Source organism: Tyto alba, unplaced genomic scaffold, assembly GCF_018691265.1.
Source record: "Tyto alba isolate M040663 unplaced genomic scaffold, T.alba_DEE_v4.0 Super-Scaffold_22, whole genome shotgun sequence".
NCBI classification, from domain to species: Eukaryota; Metazoa; Chordata; class Aves; order Strigiformes; family Tytonidae; genus Tyto; species Tyto alba.
The window spans coordinates 23,944,921-23,961,671 of NW_024881296.1; the positions used below are offsets into that span (position 1 = coordinate 23,944,921).

The 16,751-nt window shown below is 39.1% G+C and overlaps 1 long non-coding RNA gene across 3 annotated transcripts in view; it reads right to left on the reverse strand.

Moving 5' to 3' along the window:
- Nucleotides 1-1,820: 1,820 nt before the first annotated feature.
- LOC116965917 overlaps nucleotides 1,821-16,751 on the reverse strand; it is a 129,716-nt gene continuing 114,785 nt past the window's right edge. For all 3 annotated transcript variants that reach the window (XR_004409804.2, XR_004409805.2, XR_004409806.2), the window contains 3 exons: nucleotides 15,831-16,222; nucleotides 13,081-13,268; nucleotides 1,821-6,237 (listed from right to left, as the gene is read on the reverse strand). This is a non-coding gene — a long non-coding RNA (uncharacterized LOC116965917). The remainder of the gene's footprint in view (nucleotides 6,238-13,080; nucleotides 13,269-15,830; nucleotides 16,223-16,751) is intronic.

Here is a 16,751-nt window from a genome sequence, read left to right on the forward strand (position 1 = left end):
CTTCATATATCAGAATTACTCAGCAGGAAGCTAAACTCTAAAAGCTTTCTGGTCATAAGCAAGTCTCACAGCCTTCGATCTTTGCATTTCCCAGTCTATCTGAGTCAACCTGTATAATAGGAATGCACGCACTAAGAGACATGTGCGAAATGCCAGTTGCTCTGATGGAGAATCAGAGACAAAGCGAATGGCTATGCTAATGTATGTGAAGCCTGTGCATTTCTCCAGCTTTTTTTCTGCAGCTGGGACAAGACTTGCAGTGCATGGTATAGATGATTCCCATCCTTTCTGGGCAGTGGTCCCTAGCTTGGTTTGTAGAGACTCTGCTTTTCAGACTCTGGAGTCAGAGATTACTTCCATCTTTAAAGTACTTTTCTAGTTATGTCCAGGGCTGAAAGAGGACTGGGAACTTGTGGGGAAAAAAGCTTGTCTGACTGCTGACATGGAAGTACAATCTCTCAGGGTAAAGAAATCTTTCTGAATATGCTCATTCCTATTTCTGTCTCTCTGAGGAGGGTATCTGCAATGGAGGCAATGTAAGTGGCCTAGTCACAAGCTCAGAAGCAACCTTTAAAAAATTCATATTCAGAGAAAGACCTATTAATTAATTGAGGATTTGGCAGTAGAAGTGGAGGCACTCTACAGGATTTGGGTGCACTGTGGAACAATGCAAACATATGATATGGCAGAAACACATACATGTATAGTCTAAACAACAGACCAACTGGGAGGCCATAAACAACACTTTTAGAGGTAGACTCTGCCATCAAAACCTTGTCTACCAAAAAGTAAGCTCCACTGAGACTCCCCAAGCCAATTTCTACCCAAATCACCTGCATCAGGACCCATTTTATCTGTCCAATCACCACCCATTAGCAATATCACTGTCTCTCCTTTGAGATGTCCCTGCTTTCTGTCTCTCTCTGCCATGGTCCAGAAACTCCTCGGAATTTCTGTGTTCACATCCACCTTCATCTGTCATTTTCATCAGGGAGTAATGACTATTGTTCTTAGGGCTGATCTATTCACATGAGCTGTGCCTAATTTCTGTATCAGTTTATTTTTTATAGAAACCAGTATTTCTACATAGACCAACAACCTAGTCTTCATAAAATTCTACCAGGATAAAAAATGCTTATATGGGTTTTAGCATATTCACATATCTTTATCTGCAGCTCTATTGACATGCAAAACATGAGTGGATGAATCCTTACTGCTGCAAGTATATTTTCTTCCACAGCATGGACCTTTATTTTTTTTCATTTCATTAATTCATTTCTTTAAAAAATCCTTGTCTTGATACCAGCTTTAGGTCATCTCTGTTAATCCAGTGTCAACTCCATTATTGCCAATTACCTTACAAAAACTAGATTTTAACATGAGAAATAGAAATATTCATCATGTCATTTTATAACCCACCAAGTGCTTACTCAGACTAAAGCACTGATTTCAAAACCATAGCAAGCAACTAAGACATAATTAAACTTTTATCCCTGAAGATTTTGAGATATATATATTTCCCTTTTTTTTTTAAAAAAAAAAAAAAAAAAAAGAAAGGAAATAAAATAGACACTTGTAGTGGGATGTTTTAGTTTCATTTGATGTAAGAGAATGAAGAAATACTTTCTTACAAGCACTAGACATGAGAGAGAAAAAGATTAAGATGGAAAACAAGCTTTGTGTTGAGATTTTTACAATTGAGGTTTTATTTTGCTTAACACCTTGGTATTTTTCCAAACTTTGTTTTGTTTTCCCACTTACTTCTACATTAAAGTATAGAATTGACCCACCTCTGCATTAAAGAAAAGTTTTCCCTCTGGGACCAAGTCAGTGAAATATATCTACCCTTTTCCAGCACAGTAGTCAGCTGAATAAATACAACTTTATTATTCCTGAGCCACCTGTGACCCTTTGCATGTTGCAAACAGCACCAGATGGTGAAATTAGTACCTTGGACAATCATTTGAGACAATCATTTTGTCCATGCTTACAAGTGGACTTTTCTTTTCAAGATCCCTTAGCCTAGATCTTGTAGAAAATTCAGACAGAAGCCAGGTACCAGGAAACTGCTTCAAGGGTGCCTATAAGCAGTATGTTACTAAGTCCATCAGTCAAGGGCTTTCAAAGCCAGATATAGGTACTTCCATTCTGCCCTTCACAGCCCCAGTTCCACTGATGATCTGCCCTGGGTCACCTCTCAGACAAAAATGCATGGATTTTTTTTCCTGACAAGGTCTTCATACTTTAATGCAGCCTTAAATGCAGAACCCATGCAAACAAGGTCAGTGGTGGCCCCTACAAGTCCAAGCATCACTTACAGCAGTAAAAACAGGATCTTTAAGCATAAACTAAATACTACTATTCAGCAGAAAATAACCATACTCAAACAGTGCCTCAACACTGATAAAGTGCTTTAAGCTCATTTGTACCAACACGTGAAATCTCAGAACTGAAATTCAGTGTTTGGTCCCTCACCCTGCAGGACTCCCAAGCAAGAGTACAGACCAGTGTCCTGGCACCATGGCACTGCATATTCTGCTTCTGCAAGAGATAAAGAGAGCCAAGACTTGACTCCAAAGTAGTATCATCACCTGATGATTTTTTCACAAGAAGGTCATACATACACCGCTGCTGCTGTTCTGTTCCCCACATGTAGGGAGCTAACTCATTTGCAAGAAACTTAAGCCTTGATCATGGGACCATCCTGGACAGTCAGCCAATGGCTCACCAACAGCATGGTTTAACTCATCCCACTCCAATGCTCTTCAGACCTATGCACGTATATTCAATCTCACCTACTTTTAAAAGACCATCATGAAGACTCCTCTGGGACTGATTGCAGAGATGGATCATAAAGGAAAATAATTAGGTCAAGACAAGGCTATCACCTGTCATGAGGGCAAGCTGAATGCAGAGCAAGGTGTAAGGCTTGGATGAAATCCAACACACTTCATTCCAGAGCCCAAGCTTCATCCTTTACAGCATTTCCGTGCAGACATTGCCACAGAGAAATAAATCAAATCCAAACCAGCTTGTGTTTATCCTCTTTCTTCCTAAATCTTTATGTACTGTTGTGTCTCATCCCTTTCCTCCTTCACTACCTAGTGTGTCCTATTGTGCTTATTTGTCAAGTTACCTAATTAGTTTGGGGCCAGATCAACAGATTACTCATGATAGTAGGCTAAGCAAATCACCCAGGAATAAGTGTTTACTGGATCAAGCCCTTAGACTGTCAGTTCCTCAGAGCAGAGACTGTGCTTTATTATTCACATGCAGAGTAGTCTGTACACCAAGCGTGTTATATACATAATTCATTTAAAAATAATAATGGTGCACTAAGAATGAAAAACATGCCAGCAGGAAAGTTCACTGACTGCACTACCATCAGTAACTTGGAGCTGCTCACACGCAATTCAGGCTTGGAAAACCAAAAGGATGATATTTTGTTTAAGGCAAAGGATCAAGAGTCAGAAAACCTGCAGTGCTACTCTCAGTGCTGCCACAAAAAATTTATCAAGACAAATCTTTGGAACTGTGCCCCAAATTCCCCTTCCGAATAAAATAATAGTACAAAAGGGGGAAGTATTCTCCTACTCCTACTTGACATACTCAAGGGTAAACAAGGATTTGGAAATAGAGAGACAACACACTGTACATTAAACATAAGTAGTACGTAATTGCACAATAACACATTTTTTTTTTAATGTAAGACACGGACACCTTATTGGTTTTATTATTTACAGATAATCTCCCTAAATCTACAGTATAGCATATACTTACAGGAAACAGCCACTTCTGCACACCAATGTGGGGGTGTGTGTGTAACTGTCATGTGAGCTAAGCACTGACACAGACAATTTACATTTGCAGATCACAGACAGTACAGTAGAACAGAGAATGTTTTATGATGAAGTATAAAACTATGACATTGACCTGTCTACTTCACCATTTAATCCAGCCTTGACCCTCTAGCATCTAAATATTCATGACTAGCATGACCCCCAGGCTTTTCTCTCACACCTGGTTGTACCTAAGAGTCAGAGAGTTAACCCTTTCACAAGCCAATGTTTTGGAGCGGTTGTCTCCTCCTCTTACTATTATGCCAGTGTCTTTTTTTTCACTTTGCCATCTACAATAGCCTGGCTATTCATCTTCCATATTTAAAAACCTTTATGCAAATCAGGCTGGTAGCACGGCAACCTAAAGTTCTTGCATTAATGCACAGTATTATTCACATATAAAAATTCCATTTAAATCCCATTAAGGTTATGACATAAATCCAAACAAACTAGAAAATGCACAGTTAAGGTGGAAAAGTGACATATGTCTTCCAGTCTCTCAGCAGAAGAAAGCAGAATAAGAAACTTATTAGAGTGTCACCCAGTTGGGGCAAAGCATAGAAGCACATATGTTACCTTCCTGCCTTTTAACTGTTCATTCCCTTGCAACTGGGATTTGCTTAATTTTTGCTTAATGCCTGTGTCCCAGTATCAGTGGTCCTAGAAGGTAGTTTTTGCCTGTAAATACTTCTGAACAATATCCATTCCAAGGGACAAGAGAGGCAGCCTCCTGTAAAGCAACTGTATGCTGGGAAAAAAAGTCAGATTAACATTTTATATTTTTCTGGAGGTGTTTCTGGGGGATAGTAAAAAGCAATGACACATATGACACTGTTTTGTAAGTGTCCCAATTAGCAGCATTGCTGTTCCAGTCTGGAGGCAGCTAATTCTGTTCTCACGTGTTCCTCCCTTTGAATTCTTGACACTTCATAGTAATGAACTGCACTGCAAGGTCTTGCAAAAGAGTCAGTTTAAGACCAGAGTTAGGTTCCAGTAATACTTAAAACACTCTTGGGCATGGTTGAGCTGAAGGAAGGGGTGCAGGCACCACTGCCTTTTGGATAATCCACTGTATCTGGTAAGGATGTGGAGCACAGTGGTGCTCCTGAGCACCTATAGCTAGTGTTGCACATCCCTGCATAAGCAGATGTATCTCTCTTCCTATTATGCATAAGTAAAGTTTAACCCTGTAGCCCTGTAATCCAGAGAAGGGGAAAGAGGAGAGGTTGATTGGGGTTTTAGCTGCACTACTCAAGCTGCAGATGCTATAGTTAGTTGTGAAATTTCAAGCAGAATCAGGCCCAGAGCCTGTGCTTTGTCGTGTGTGTCATATAGGAAAGTATTGCATAGTGGGCTGTTAATGGAAAGTGTGGAATATATTCTTTCTCTTTGGAGTTGAATTAAACTTGATTGTAGTTTTCCTTCTTTTTGGTAATGATAAGAGTACAGAAACAAACCAGTTCAGGCAGTGAAGATGTTGTCTTGACTAGAATCCCAAGTTTGATTTGAATTAGCCATTCGTAAGACAGACATGCATATGTGCGCACACACAGGCATACACACAAAGCTTTGAAAGAAGTTCCATCTGTTTTTTGGTAAGGCTGGGTCATAATTAACAAGAGTAGAGATATTTCATGCTCTGCGTCTGTGACCTGACATGTCTTCCTTCATGTTGTCATTGAACACTTCTGTCCTAAAGAGAACTGGTATTAATTGGGGATTCAGCAGAGCCAGGGATTAAGGTTTAGAGGAGGGGTTAATGTTTTTTTAAAATTTAGAGTATATTTTCTTTCACTCTGTCTTGAAGAAGTTATTTTTCCCTTCCTCTGTTCTAAGCAAACATTCTACAAATTATACTTTGAATAAAACACATCACAGACTTCCATGGAAACAGCAATCAGCATGAGGAAATTGTGGAAAGTGCTCAAGGTGACAAGCTTCTGCAGCGCCATCACAAGATACAAGTTGAACCCTGGCAAGTACAGAAGAAGCTAACATGACAGTACAAAGCTAAACAAGATCACAATGTTTGGGAGAGGGAGGGAGGGAAGGGACATATGTGCCCAAAGCCATCCTTTCCTGCCAATTATTGAATCCTTGACAAATGACAAACATTCAGGGTTTCTTCTGGATGGACCTTCAGGGAAGGTTGAGAGAAAAGCTTAAATTGGGGATGTCCAATGTCTTCTTGGACACTTTACATTTCAGATCAATAAATGAGTGCAATTAGACAAATATCTGTGAAGGATGAGAGGTGCCTATAGGTACATATTGTGTTGAAGTTTATAGGAGACAGTTTTAGCCTGTGTCTTCAGAGGTCTCTTTCAATCCTTGCTGAACTGCTGAAGAAATCAGGTCTTCTCTGGGTTGTGAAGAAAAATGGGTTACATGGCAGACACTGAAAAACACAGAGATGAAGTATATAAGTAACTATCAAATGTCTGGACAGGTGTATTTTTGAGAAGCCTTTCCTAACAAAGCAAGATTATTTGTACTTATTATGGTATTCTTACTTTCTTCAACATCCAAGTGCTCAGTGATTCCTATTCCATCTTTCCTTCTCCCATTTCTAAACGTTTATGCATTCGTACCCAGAGGCTTGTCCAGAGCTCTGACACTACAACCTTCTCTTCCACCCAGGATTCATGGCAGCACTCTTCCTCCTCTTCACCTTATTCACAGCTCAGCTGCTGCAGTCATGTCTTGCTCCATGGCCCACATCTTCCCATCACCAACATTCCTTTTTCATCAAACTTAACATTGTCTTTCACAGTTGTCATTTTCACTGCTGCTCATTCTAGGTGAGCATTTGCTACTCAAACCAAATGGTTTTTTTCATTTGCTCCTTACGTTTCCAATTCTTCCTTCTGCACCCACTATTCTGCTCCTCACATTTTCAATTCTTCCTTCTGCACCCACTACTCTGCTCCTCACCTTTACCCAAATATCCTCCTTTCTTGAGATAATTTTTAACAACAACATAGAGATGACTGCAGTAGGCCACTTTTGACCTTTCGTCTGGAAGACTCATTGTGTTTATATTACACATCTCTAAAATTTTTAAGGGTATCACTCTGTACAGACAAGAACCAGCATCCTTTAGTTTTCAGTGCCAAGTATGTAGCTCAAACTCCAGAAATAAAAGTATTAAGGCAGTATGTTCACAGCCTCTCTAGGTACAGATAAGTTGACTTCAAAGGTTTTCAGCTCACCCTGCTCCAACCTGGCTGTCAACTGTGCCACCTGATCAAGTATGTCACCCAGTCAGATCTGCTACCTGAACTCACTTTTTGCTTTCTCCCAAATCTGAATCAGCCCAAAAGAAATAGGTAGATTAAACACTAGGTTCAGAGGTGGGGGGGATTTTTAGAACAACTCATTTAGATTTAAATGGATCGAGAAGCTCTTACCCAAGGAGTTCAACCAGAATATAAAGGAGAATAGTCATGCCTGAGAGAGGTACAGAGTGATACAGCTGGGAACATGAGGCTTCTCAAGAAGAGGATGTTGTTTTCATGGCCTAAAGTTCCAGTCTTATACACCTCCTCTGCATGTATGAGTGGCTCTATTGACATCATGTATTCAAGTGCAGGAGTAATTTTTTTTTTAAGCAAGTAAAAGGCTACAAATCAGCATGCCAGAGACGGGACTATTATAATGTGCTAGTAAGCCAGTCAGATTGAAAGCTTAAACTCTGGAGAGAGGAGTCACCTTTTATATCTTTGAAGTGTGTCCAGCATGACAGAACTCAGTCCTTGTCAAGGTTTCTGAGTAGTAGTTTAATACAGATAGTAAATGTCACATAGACCAATGTGCATGGGGCTTTATACAAGTTTTTGTTAACTCTTGGGATCATAAAAACTTCAAAGTTTCAATAGAATAAGGTAGTTCTACATCTAAATGTCTCAAACTACTTTCTTGGATCCAATCAAATAAAAGCATACCCTGCTAGGAAAGGTTTCCCATATGGAAATTTTCCTTTCAGATTGTTTTGTTCCCTTTTATAACCACCAGTGACAGCACAGCATTTGAGGCATAAGGAGGAAGTTATGCCGTGTAGCTATTGTGAGAGAAAACAAAATAAAGGTGGAGAGAAAATGAAGAAAATACTATGAGTGCACTTAAAAGGTGTATGAAATCTCTTCACCTGCATTGACCCAAGAATTGTGTCAATTATGAGGATTAACATGTTTCCTGTACATAACAATAGGTTATGTCAGCAGCTGGAGAGAAATGGTGTACTCACTCAGACATTAAAGTGCAGCCTAAAGATTACTTATACATGGAGTCATTAAATAAATGCAGGTGTCCTAACTGGCACCGTGAAAACACTAGTCTGTCAGGAGAGAACAGGTATAAAGCAATATCTCATATCCAAGAATGTACCTAAAACCAAACATAAATACTCTGAATAAGTTATAAGAGGAGATTCATGTCTGTCATATCTGATCATCTTCAAAGATTACATCAGTTGACCTTATTAGTTTCTGGATCAGATGTTCCCATCCTCTCTACCACTTGCTTAACAGATATAAACATTTTGTGGAAAACTTGTATGGGTTTCGGTTCTTCCCAGACTACCTTCCACTTTGTTTATCTCAGTGAAGGATTGATTGAGTAATAAAAAGTGTCACATAAATATGCATACATTTCCTGACAAAAAAAGCTTCACAAATAAGTGGACAAACCCTGTATAGACTTATCCTGTTGCCAACTGTCCAAACATCACTTCACTTCTGAAGGACCACAGCTCTGAATTGGTTGCTGAAACTTAGCCCCAAACACATCAGAAAAAAGTCACAGTAAATGAAATTCAGTGCACATTCTCCTGTTCTGATAGTCTTTTAAGTAACACTGCCTCAGGATACATTAGTTTCATTATCTCTGTGTCTATAATAAGATCCTAGTGCACGACAGCCAAAGATTGCCATTTATCCTTCCCACACTGACATGTTTCATTTTGGTTGGTGGAAAGGGTATGTTATGTGAGCCACAGCCCTGTAATTCCTACTCAGCATCGTATCATGGACATGACATTTGGCCCTGAATCCTTCCCATGAGAGAAGAGCTGTTGTTGTACTGACTCAGAATAAATATTGCTGGCTCCTTCAGCAAATGTAAAGTTTCGGTTTTAGCTGAGCTGTTATACACAGAAACTTCCTTGTGGGAGAAAAACAAAACAAAACAAAACAAAACAAAACAAAGCAAAACAAAAACCATCTCCATACAGTCAGTTAAGAGATCTGGGCATCTCCAAACTGATACTCAAAAGCCTAGTGCCGAGTGGGGACTTGAATAAAAGTGGTCTGTAAGAAATAGTAAGAGGGGGCATATCTGCTGTTTGTCTGAGGATGTGTGGTGTCTTAAGGTTGCTTAAATTATGTGCTTCCAGCTAGAGTGAACCCAGACCTGAGGGGCTCCTCTAAGCACTCAACAGTAGTGAGATTTAGGGATCATGAGCTAGAAGTGGGAAATCTGCTGAGTATCTGCACTTTCTGCTGACTCTTTACAGGCACCTATATCTTCTGTGCACAAAAAAAAATAAAGCAGAAAGCAGCAGAAGAACATACTTTTAAGATAGAACCAGTTCTTCTAATGCAAGGATTATAATATGTGATTTTCTGAGATTTCAGAGAACTGCATTCAGTGATGCAGCAGACCCTCTTCCTACTTACTGTGGTCTTGTGCTTCCTGAGACACACTTAGATTAATATCAACAACACATTACTGGGCCAAACATAACTACTTTAAAGACTCTCCACCTACTTATTCAAGAGCACCACACGCATGTGAGCTATCTAGCTCAGCTTCACTGTTGAAGGGTATGCCTTGGTTGCCTGTGGAGGCACAGCTGCAGAAGAGACAGCTAGAACCCAGCAAGCTCCATATAAATAGCAGAGTTATCACTGAAGCTATTCATCATACAGGTCTTCCAGGGACTCTAAATATCTACTCCAGTAGATAGTCTGTGCTAAAATCCCTTCTGAAAGTAACATCTGTGAGTTACCTTGTCTATGGCAGAGGCAGGGCAACCACTCTGGAGTGGCATTACTGATCCCATTCACAGCACTGTCCCACCCAGCAGTGCCTCAGCTCACACAGGGATTCACTGGAGACACTGCATTAGTGATCGTCTAATCTTCTCTCCACATATCCCATCAGTCTTTCTGTTGGGGTATCAAAATACAAAACCAATGGTGTGCTAGTGAGGAACAAGGTTTTAATTGGCATCAAAGATGAGGAACAGAGTTACACAGAGGAGCATCCCACTCATATGCCTCTCAAACAGATGTTTAAACACCCCGTGGAAGAAGACAGGGTAACTTACGTAATTTCTGCTAGTCTCCCCAGCTTGGCAGAGCTTATCAAAACATGACCCTTTTCCTTAGGTAACCTGTGAAATAGTTGGCCATGCTTCTCATTGTAGAAAACAAAGCATCTCTTGTAAATTTATTTCAAAAATATGAGTACCTTCACTCACAACATCTTGTGATGCCGTAACTGATGCAAAATACAACAAAAACAGTTAACATTTGTGCTGAGGGAGAGGGAGATACTCTTCTGTCTAAACATCACTGTAAGTGTAGTTGCTTTTGCTGAACCTTATAGACATTGATAAGAATAATAACTATGAGGTCATAAATCATCTTACCCTAAACAAGAAGCCTAAAACCAGTCAAAAGAAAACCTTCCCTAAAAATGCCTATTTCTCTTCATAGACTATGAAGGGAACCTAAGGTGACTGTAATCCCTAAATGCTTACCACATAAATGTCTAAAGCTCGATGAAGAGAAGCTCACACTCTGTCTTAGCTCAGGTCAGCTAACCAGAATTGCAAGTAGCATTTTGATTCCCTTATAGTATGACTTTGTACAGCTCTGCTCTTTCCACCAGCTATTTGAGTGTCTGCAGAATTTTCCTTTAGTCGAGTCAAAAAGGATCCTCTTTAACCCTTGATGATTACATCTTTGCTTAGCAGTTCATCATGAAACAACATAAAGTATCATGCTTTATTTGCTTGACCATTCATGAAATCATGAACAGACACAGCTGTGCCAGTACTTTCTTATTATATTAGCACTCAGAAGCAGGATCAATAGGACTACCTTCTATACAAACCCTTCTCGCTGTGTTACTGCCAATCATGCACTGGATGAGGCAGGATTTGTGGTCTTTTAGGTCAGGCTGCTTCGACTTAAAGATTTACACTTCATATCATCTTGTTAACATATTGTTGTAATGCATTAGGTAAGAATCTATACAGTATCGAATACTTTGTTTCAGACACCTTGATTAAAATCTGTTTGATCACATGGATTACATTCCTAGTAAAAAAGCTGACAGCATGGTCAAATTACATACAGCATGTTGTGTCAGGTTGCCCGTGCAAGGGAAACTACAGGAAACTCTGGATAACTTGCGTTTTTCTCTATGTAGTTTCTTAAATTTTGATTGATGTTCTTTAAACGTATTTCACCTAATCAGAGTATTATACCTCACTATCCTGAAATAAACATTACAGGCTGACCTACTATTTCTCTCTTCTATAAATGCAGGAAGATGAAGCGTACAAACCGAGATTTAACAGGCTCCAGCCATCTACTCTGCCTCCAGGAGAAATGCAGCAGCATCCATCCCTCAGAGGACTGACACCCCCATGCTCAGCTCCACTATGGCCCCCACTGAGGCCAGTAGCTGTGAGCTGAGCTCTGGCCACATGCTGGCGTTGCGGCTCTATTACCCAGCTCCCCTCCCCAGCACCATAGCTGCCCCTAGTCATATCCTTTTCTTATATAATCTCTGTATTTCCCATAATTTGACAGACTGTTTCATGACTATATGCAGCTTTGTCTCCTCTTCCCACCATCCAGCAGCTCACTGTTTTCTAACTCCAGTCTTCTTCAGCCCCTTGGTCAACCTTAGTGCCACAGCATTGCCAACCTTTACCTCTACTCCCTCTTGCTGTTTTTGTCCAGCCCACAGAAAGCATGACAGCTTTACTTGTCCAGCAAGGACTGATTCTGCTTGTCCTGGACAAGGAGATTTTTTTCCCATCTTGCTCTTGTCTCCACAAATAGTCAATATTTGCATAATATATAAAGTGTGTGGGGAAACCTCAAAAGATTTGGTTCAATGCCTTTTGGATAAGCACCTGAAAAGCTTGGCTGTTTGTGCAAACCTAATCCAAACAATCTGATTCTTGAGTTAATGGGCTGGAAATCTTGTGAGAACAGGTTGTCTCTCAGTACAAGATTTCTTGTAATTTTTGCTTCTGCTGTTGGAATGGGAATACGATGAAAATAAGCTATTGTACTATTTTGACACTTCCTTTCAGGGATTCAGGACAAGGAGGGGAGAAAGTTACGTAGACTTTTCTCATACTTACAAAAGTATCCATCAACTTAAACTGATGTTTCAGGTGAGAACTCAGGATGGGAGATTATGCCATCCAAGCCAATTCAGCTGTTCTTTTATAGCAGTGTTCACCAACTTTATTGATATGCATCAGGTATTGGTAAAATAATACACTACATACTCTGACTGACTGGCTAATAGGAAGCTGTCAAACTATGAATGCTATAACAGTCACATAATAATAACACAGCACTACAGAAGGTAATAAATTATATACTTGCCACCATCCTTCACATATTCTATACGGATCACAGAGTTATGGTTATTGGTTGCAGTGTGTATTACCAGGTCCCAGGGTCACCAGAACAGAGTTAAATGATGTAAGGGAGTAAGTAAAATTATGATCTACGTTCAAAAACTGCACTAGCCTTGGTGCCTATTTACCTCATGCAGTATGTTTATATACTGAGTGTGAATAATCAGGTTCACTGAAAAAGGAGAAAAAATTGACAATGCCAGGGGCAGAACAGTGCTTTCCATTTATCAAGAATTTTGGATTGAAAAGCCTTATTTATTTTTGTAAATGCTGCAGGTTGTGGGGGATCTCTCAAAGTTGGCAAAGCTTCTCTCACAGATCTATAAGACTCTGTACCCAGTAAGGTATTTATTTTCCTCACCAAAGTTCAGCTGAGACCATCATGTGGAAAGAAAGTATTCCAGTAACTGCTGTGTGCCACTCTCAGATAACAACTGAGCCTGAGACCAAAGGCCACAATAATCCTAGCTTATTGTTACTGCTGCTGCTCCTACTTGAGCAAAAGGAGCAATTTCTCTCCATTTAGGCAATGCAGTATTTGTGCTTTAGTTTGAAGTATCATCCACTTACATTTTATTCATGAATCCTTTCAACTTCATTTCGTCTCCACTCTTCAGTGTATTGCATATCCACATGCAGTAGACCTCAAAGACAATGCTGATATATCATAACTTATACTCAAGGGAAGCACGAGGGCGGAATAAGTAGTGGCTCTGTACAATCAGAGACTGCTTCCAGATTCACCAGGGAAGACAGTTCTGGATAGGGAAAAACAAACATAATTACACAAAATTGTATTGCTAAAAATTCCCAATTACACAGATCAATGATATTTTACACTGTACATGGATTTATAGACTATTTAGGATTGACTGATACAGCTATCAGCCACGTACAGTCAGCAAGTTATGTATCTCTTGTCAGCAAAAAATAAAAAAATAAGGGGGAGGGTGTTACTATTACATCTGAGATGAAATTGTGTTGTACTTTCAAAGCAGATGTCATCTCAAGAAAAATTATGCTTAGGCAGGAGTTTTCATGTAAATAATTTTCTGCTGGGCAATCTATCGTTCTTTGATTTTTTTTTTGTAAGTATCCATATAAACCCAGAGATTTCTAAGAGCAGCTATAACACTGGGGGAGAAAACAGGAAAGTGGAAACAGCCTAGAGCCTAAGTACCCCAACCTAAAGGATCCCTAACTCCAGATCTCATTTGCTGTTTTACCTCTTTAGGTAACAGGTAAACATGTTAAACAAGTTACCTTCTCTGCCCCCTCCGCCCCCAACTCCTGCTCAACATATACATTATGTCAAATTACACATCTGGAAACCACCATCAAGGCTATGTGAGAATAACTGGACTAACGGGACAATAGCATCCATTCTCTTCATAAGCATTCAGTTTGTCTCATATTTATTACAGTGTGCTTTTAACCCTTTCTGTTTCCCACCCTGCTGTGTGTAATATCTCTGTACTAAATGCCAGCCCAACTCATCTGTACCCTCCCCCTAAAAGCAGTAAGGTGCTCAGGTGTAATTGTACAGAATTTGAACAATAATCCTGGCTTTCTCCTGAAAATGAACAGTAGTGCATGAAAGGTAATATACCCCTATTTTGCTGAGTGCAGGGCTCTGAAAGGTCACACTGGGAGAGAGACTGTGAATTGTTTGGAAAATAGCCAATTTGATTACAATGGGCAATTCTGAGCTTACGGTTTTCTTGTGTCTATCCTGCCTAAAGTGGCATCATTTGTAATAACAACTGTATTGCAGAAGCACTGTGGAAGAGACCGCAAGCCCAATTTCTGTTCTGCTGAAGAATCAGAAAGGGGACTTAAATATAAAAACCAAAATACAACCTATTCAACATTGTCTACAATACAGACATTCAAAGCAAGTTCAGAAGCATGAAATTAATATGACATATACCTGTTAAGCAGTCACAATTAGCATCAGTTTGGGGGTAAAATGAACATTAAAAGTTACTGTTAAGTTTTGACAGGTCATTTTCATTTTTGCAAATAAAAAATTTAAACCAGACACAATCCAGGGCATTTCTTTGTTCTCACTGTCTAGATGTAAGTCTCATCATGGAACTCGCAACATGGTTTCTTGTTAATCCAGGTGATTGCCTCCAGTGGCTAATGTGACCAATTCAAATTCACACATGACAGCAATGACTCAGGTGATTCACAAGTCCTCCTTGTCTTGTTGCAAGAAATAGTAGGATTCAAAAATCTCAGTTTCTCGTGGATAGACCCAGACATTTGGTCAGTCTTGTATGCAGACTGAAACCCCACATATATTCTCATGACAATACTATTGGTTTTGCTTATAATTTCCCCATGTGAAGCATTGTTGTTAGAGCCACTATAGATAAATGGGTTTTCCCGGACATGCTCTGTTTGTCCTGGACATATTTCAGGATTTTTCTACATTTGCCTAGGGTTTGCAGTCATCTGGTAAGTCTAACACACATCCGCCTGGGGTACACATGCTCAGCAGGTCTGACATCTTTCAGAAATATGGTAGCCCTAATTATAGGTTCTTGCAGATGGGTTGCTTACAGATTGAAGCTCCCTTTCCATTTTTTGCATATTTATAAGTATCTGATTAATGAATAACCATAGGTAGTGAACTGCAATGGACTTGTAAATGACCTGAGTAATTTTAGAGGAGGCCACACCAACCTGTTCTAAATCCCCTTGTTTAGTTCAGTCACACTGGCAAGCTACACTGAAATCGGAGTTACTCCCTCCAGTGGCCTGGTGTAATGGCTGCATAATTCAGTAATAACTTATTAGCATATCATTCCTTGAAGGAAATCAGCTGTTTCTATCTAAACAATATGGTTGAATGTACCATCTTAATATCAAGGAGGAGGAAAAAAAAACCAAACCAAACCAAACCAAAACAACCAAACTAACCAAACAACAAAAAATACAGAAACTAGTATCTACTAACTCTAGAACCTTCTGTAGGTTTCTAATCCCTCAAGAGCTTTTTTGAAGTTTTTGAGAATGGTGGTCAACCAGAAGTAGATTCAATTACTACCAGAAATAGTCAAAATCTCTTCACTCAGCTTGGGTAAGTGTGAAGGATTAACCGGAGACCAAAAAAAATGCTGTTAGAGTCTGTTCTTTCAGAAAAAAATTAATTCTTTCTCAGTACCTGATTTACATAAGTAGTCTCACCCAAATCCCAAACCCTGATGGAGATTGCTCATTACTCTAGCTTTCCAGTACCCAAACATCTTTTCTTAGTTTCATTTTTTCTTGCTATGTGTGTCTTTGATGCTTTCCTTGAAAGATTCTCCTACCTTAATTTCCAGTGACACTAAGACAATAAAGAGTAATGTGAAGAATTTCCACTTGATGTTAAGGATTAATGGCCTAGCTTTCAATTTTCAGTTCATTAAGAACTCCTCCCAAAATAATCCATTTTGTGATGGTCTGGAGACTTTGATCTAGTAAAAGGCAAGGGATTTAAAGAAGACTTTTCACATGAGCCATTTAAAAACTGTCATAAATAGACAAAAGTAAAAAAAAATATACAAAGTAGTCACAAATGGAAAGCAGACTGGGCTACAGCTTTTTCACACTCTTTTTCAGCTATCATGGAGAGGTTTAATGCATATTTCCAGCATTTGTTCTTTTCTTTGCTGCTGAAAACTGTAAGTTAAACATCATGCCACAGTTCTTCACAAAGGACCTGAGGGGGGAAGAAGAAAAAAAAAAAAATCACCAAACAAATTACATATCTTTAGTCAGGTTACCAAGTTTCTCTCTGTCATAAAGAAATGCAGAGAAATTTGCTTATTTGTAAGCTTTCTGAGAGAGATATCAAGACATTATTAGAAAGCAGGGCTAGGCAGAAAATAGTTTTCATATCCATAAAGATTTGATATTTCAATTATTTTTCCAGCCTCAAAAATGAAATCTCATAGAATCAGAGAATAGTGTAGATTGCAAAGAACCTCTTTCTTCAGAATGAAACAGTCAAAAAAATGGTTTTCATTCAACTGAAATGTTTCATTTGACCTAGTTTCTCTTTTCTATGCAAATTAAATTAAATTTTAAAAGAAAAAGTTTTATGACTGAAAAAAAATTCAATGTTTATAATTTTTGTAAATAGTAAAGTAGGTATTGTTTATTGAATGTGTGATATATTAACAAATAATTCACTGAAATAAACCAGCTCATTTTCTGAAAATCTTTTAGCAAATCAGCATTTTTCATTG